This window comes from Rhincodon typus, chromosome 7 (genome assembly GCF_021869965.1).
Source record: "Rhincodon typus isolate 14 chromosome 7, sRhiTyp1.1, whole genome shotgun sequence".
NCBI lineage: Eukaryota > Metazoa > Chordata > Chondrichthyes > Orectolobiformes > Rhincodontidae > Rhincodon > Rhincodon typus.
The window spans coordinates 46,562,078-46,567,947 of record NC_063338.1 but is presented as its reverse complement, the minus strand read 5'-3'; the positions used below and the strand labels follow the sequence as shown (position 1 = coordinate 46,567,947).

Sequence of the window (5,870 nt, the reverse complement as noted above, 5' to 3'; positions counted from 1 at the left end):
AGCTCTACACCTTGTTATCTCAGATTCTCCAGCATCTGCAGTTCCTACTATCTCTGAAACAAGTTCTTATACTTGTCTAAATTAATGGAAACAAATACACAAGAATGAGAAAAATCAAAACAGTAAGAAATGTGTCTTTTACACCTTGGACGACAAACGGAATGTAAGAATGCTGTAGGGGAAATGGTAAAAAGAATGAAACTACCAATATCTATTTCCACTTTATTCCAATTTCCTCATCACTGTATTTCAGTAAATGAGATAGATCCCAAGGTTAATCAATTACTTTTTTTTAAAACAATACTGTTAAGAAAACCCTACATGAGCCCTTGAATTACTGCCTCATCTGTGTCTAATTTGACCATTACACAATGTAATGTTCACACTGTAATGGAAAAGAAATATGCAAAGTTATCAGTCGGGATTATCAGTTCACTCCAAGGCACTCCAAGCACCTCCAACTCACACAGACTCACTACAAATCACTCTACATTATTCTGTGATGTGGCGGCTTCCGGCAGTCTTTTCCCCAGTGTGGTGGTCTCAGCCCTGCGGTGCAGTGTCCTGCCGTGGCAATTTTGTCCCAGTGAGGTGGTCATATTGGCGGTCTGGCTTAAATCGCCGGTGAATGCTTCCAGGCCCAGTATTCCAACCGCCCGGCATGGCTTCTTCACCAGGTAGCAGTCTTTTCCCAGCAGCATTTTGTTCAGCAGATGCTTTTCGCAATATGGCGTTTTTCATACAGGGTCGCGGTCTTGTCCTGGCGACTGTTTTCTTCAGAGGCTTTCAGCCCAGTTTTTCCAAAATCTGGCCTGTTGATTTCGTCCTGGCATTGCATTCTCATCATGGGTTGATGGACTCATTCCAGCTGTGTGTTTTGTCTATTGATCGGCTTCCTCTGAAACCAGGAGCCATTAAATGGACTGTGATAAACGATCTTAAAATTCATAAGTAACAATAAAAAGTAAATTTAAGTATGACTTCTGTCATTAATGCAGGTGCCATGGTAAGGTGGCTTATAACACTTTTCGTTGTATTTTTCTTGTAAGAGTACACAACAATAAATTCTAAATACCTCACTCCCGATTCCAATTCTCTCTCCCTCACTCCAACTCAATCTGAAACACTTCAAAATCACTCTACTGGCAACATGGTTACTAGCTGTCCATAATTTTCTAAGCCCATCTATTGATCTTTTTCAGCTGTCATACCTTCTTCAAAAATGGAAAATTTACGTGAGTTTATCATTTGCCTTTTTTTAGGGCATTTAACGAAGTTTTTACTGGAGTTTGGAATTTGCAGTTTATACAGACAGCATACCTATTTTCTAAGAACATATCTGTGGCTTTCAGTCAACAGCACTGAGGAATGAACTTTCTTTTGCTTTTAGGTGTTTCTAAATAGTTAACTGAAAAGTCAAAATGATAAATTTTAAAAGCTTTACTGAGGTACAATGAATAGGATTTTTTTTTAAGACTGTAATGGTATTTGGCACAAGAATGTAACACAATAGGATGATAAACTAAACTGCATGCAGCAAGTGGTTAGAGTCAGCTATGCAAACCCTGACAGCTTGACACAGACAGAATTAATTTCAAATTCCTTTTAAAATGTGGCAAATTAACAGAAGAGAAAATCAACTTGCAGGACAAGAGGAAGGGGCAGAGGAGCAACACTAGCTTAATAATCATGGAGAGAGTCAGCACAGGTACAACAGGTCAAAAGATCTTCTTCTGCCTGCTACTGGTCTATGATTCTGTGGTACACCCTGCTTTTCAGGACATCTGATCTTCAGGAAATTATTCCATTCTCTTGACACCTGCACACGTGATGTCCTCATTTAGTTCCTCCCTTTCCTCGTGTGTTTATCCCAAACATTTATATTGGGATAACAAAGTGTGGAGCTGGATGAACATAGCCGGCCAGGCAGCATCAGAGAAGCAGTAAAGCTGACGTTTCGGGTCTGGACCCTTCTTCAGAAATGGGGGAGAGGAAGGAGGCTCTGAAATAAATAGAGAGGCGGGGGGAGGCGACGATAGAAGGTGGATAGTGGAGAGAAGACAGACAGGTCAAGGAGGCGGGAAGGAAGCCAGTAAAGGTGAGTGTAGGTAGGGAGTTGGGATGGGAGTTGGTCAGTGAGGAGGGAGGGGCAGGTAGGTGGGAGAAAAGATGGACAGGTCAAGGAGGTGGGGCTGGTCTTGGGAGGAGATTGGGGAGGGTGGGGAAATTTTGAAGCTTGTAATGTCCACATTGAGACCATTGGGCTGCAGGGTTCCCAGGCACAATATGAGGTGCTGTTCCTCCAGCCTTCAGGTGGCATCGTTGTGGCACTGGAGACAGCCCAGGATGGACATGTCATCCAAGGAGTGGGAGGGGGAGTTGAAATGGTTCGCAACTGGGAGGTGTTGTCGTTTATCACGAACCAAGTGGTTGCACAAAGCATTCTCCAAGCCTCCGCTTGGTTTCCCCGATGTACAGGAGGCCACATCGGGAACAGCAGATACAATATACCACATTAGCGGAAGTGCAGGTGAACATCTGTTTAATGTGGAAGGTTTTCTTGGGGCCTGGGATGGAGGTGAGGGGGGAGGTGTAGGGGCAGGTGTAGCACCTCCTGCAGTTGCAGGGAAAAGTGCTGGGGGTGGTGGGGCTAGTGGGGAGTGTGGAGCAGACGAGGGAGGCCTGGAGGGATCGTGCTCTCCACAAGGCAGATAAGGGTGGGAAGGGAAATATGTCCTTGGTAGTGGGGTCAGATTGCAGGTGGCGGAAGTGGCAGAGAATGATGCGTTGATAAATATGCATTTTTTTTGGGATGTTTGCTTCTCACCCAATTTACACAAACATTGTTCTCCCTCCTAGTTTCTTCTTTGGTGTGCCTCCTGAAATAACTCTACTGTGGCCAGTATCCCATCACCGAGTCACCGTTTACACATGGAGTGTCCTTGATGCTGATCTAGTTCTCTCGGAGCCAGCTCTCAGAGTGAAAACAGAGCCTCCGACAGTCCTGTTCTTATCAGTCAGCCAGGGCTCCCTAATTGGACAAGATTAACAGCCCCATATCAGGGAAATCTTGTTCTAGGAAGTCTGCAAGTTACAATCACAACACCTCCCAATGTATCTTTTACAGACTTTAATTCTCATCTCTCTCTTGAAAGGGCGATCCTAATTTTAAAACACTGCCCTCTTGCTCTTGGCTGACCCACAAGAGGAAACATCCTTTCCACATCCACTGTGCCAAGGCTATTTAGTATCTTATACAATTCTATTGATTCACCCCCTCATTCTTCTAATCTCCAGAGGGAACAAGGCCAACTTGTCCAAACTATCCTCAAGTCAATCCATTCATTCCAGATATTAAACTAATAAACATCCTTTGAACTGTTTCCAACTTATTTATATCAATCCTTGAATAAGGAGACCAAAACTGCACACGTGGTGTAGCCACTTGTGCAATTAGCTGTGTTAATAGACATACTTAATATATTCAGAGTTTAAGTTCAACGTACAGGTTGGAACAAGTTAAAACATTTGAAAGCTCAGCACAAGAGAACAATAGCTGGTTAAGGCCTGAAATCTGGCATGTGGGAAAAAGTGGTTGGGGATCCATCAGCTCGAGGGTGAAATAGAGTACTTTGATAACATTCAGCGCAGAAAGCTTTGCTGAAGTTGCATAGCACATTTCCACAGAAGTAGACATGCACTCAATTTGTTTACTTGTTGAATTAAAAATACGACTGACAAACTAATATAAAAATGGCAACGAAAATATCTCCAGGCTGCAAATTGAAGTTGACACACTCAAAAGCCCAGGAAATACTGAAGCGCCTTTGGACAATATGGTTGGTTGGATTTGTAAACTGCAGCTCTGGAAAAAAAACTGCACAATCGTATAGTAGGTTTTGTTCTGGATACAGAGCATTGACTAATGCCTATCTACATGAATTGTTACGACTCACTGGAGGTGGTACACCGGAAATCAATTCGAGCTATTCTCAGGGTCATCACAAAAGTTCAAAGATTTTATGAAGTACATAAAGCTCCCCAATTTACCCGAATTTCAGTCCTACATCGATTGCAAGCACAGACCAGGCTTTTGTACTAAACAAGAATCGCTACTGATTACAAGTATGTATATTCTACCTACTGGAGAACAATTATAAACTGTCAGTACATAATACTACTAATTAAAATTCTAATCTGCTTATAAAATCTTACACACACAGTCAAACAGACAGGGTTAAAAAAATGGTGATGGACAGAGGGGGAAAAGCTGGAAAGACAGTGGAGTAGTCTTTTTTTCCTAGGTTCCATTGTTAAGATGATCCTTATAACTCTTCTGACGATCAACACATTGCTTCAGTCGTCCTTCTCCAGATACTTCCACCGGTTGCTAAGAGAAACAAGGCTGCCAGTTCACTCAAAAAAAACTGACTCCTTAGTTAAAAGTCACAGCATACAGCAACTGATGAAAAGAACAATAAATTGGTTTTATTCAGGTTTACAGTGAATTTTGATTACAGAGGCAAAAAGATCTCTCATTGAGAACTGGTCACAAGTCCACAGACAATCAACTTCTCATGGCCAGGAAAAAAGGTTCTTGTGGATACCTTCTTGGCTCCAAATTACCTGCAACTCCAACTTCAATTACTGCTTGTTCAAACATCCATGACAACAGGTTATAACCCAACAGTTTTATTTGAAATCATAAGCTTTCAGAGCACCACACCTTTATCTGCTTGTCATTTCAAATAAACCTGTTGGACTATAACCTGGTGTTGTGTGACTTCTGACCTCATACACCCCAGTCCGACACCAGCATCTCCACATCATGCCTGTTCAAACAGTTATTTACTAGATGACAGGCATAGCTGTCAGGTTACATGCTCTCAAAACATACAAGCACCCTTTCAAACACTGCTTTTAAAACAACCCTTTCTAATTTCAGTCACCAGTTGTTTAAAAATACAAAGACACGGTCATTACAGAATGAAAATAATTTTTCATAAAAGTGAACTTAGTCAAAACCAGCACAAATAACACAATGAATGGGTTTAAATAACAAATATCTCTGACTCTATGAATGTTCAACTAAAAAAATTGTTAGTGCTGATGAAGATTCATCAAATTAAAACATTAACTACTCCTCTCAACGGATGTTGCCTGACCTGTTGAGTATTTCCAGCATCAGCTGAATTTTGTTTTCAAATGAATGTTTAGGGCAGATAAGAGCAGTAGTAATGGGAGCATGTAATGGACATCCAACTTTAGAATTAAATTGGAAGTTGGCCAACTATCAGAAATAGTTTATCCAAAGAACAGCTAACAGTACAGCACAGGATCAGGAACAGGCGCTTTGGCCCACCAAGCCTGCGCCAACACAATACCTTTTTAAACTAAACACCTTTTGCCTCTATGCAGCCCATATTCCTTCAATACCTGCCTATTCATACATCTGTCAAGATGCCTCTTAAACATTGCCATTGTATCTTCCTCTATCACCTTCTATGGCAGTTACATTCCAGGCACGTACCAGTCTGTGTGAAGAAACTGACCTCTCACACCTCCTTTAAAAACTTATCCCCTTTTAGCTTGAATCTACATGCTCTAGTAATTGCATAAGATTTTTCACACAGAACTGTTCACTGATGTTGAACAATCTCAGAATTAGAAGGCATTTTCAATGGTGAATCTATCGAGTACGGTAGCAGTTTGATGTGAACACCATCTTTAAAAATAAAATTAGAGCATAAAGAAAATTATACACTATAAAACAGGAACCTGAAGTATTGGTAACTAATTTCTACAAGATTAGAACCAATTTTTTACACTTGCTAACAAATTAAAAAAGGCACAAAACCAATTTGCATGTG

General features: G+C 41.2%; 1 protein-coding gene across 1 annotated transcript in view; it reads right to left on the bottom strand.

The window, feature by feature from the left end:
* Positions 1–5,870, bottom strand: part of ubr3 (ubiquitin protein ligase E3 component n-recognin 3) — a 331,038-nt gene that overhangs the window by 220,954 nt on the left and 104,214 nt on the right. The window lies entirely within an intron of this gene.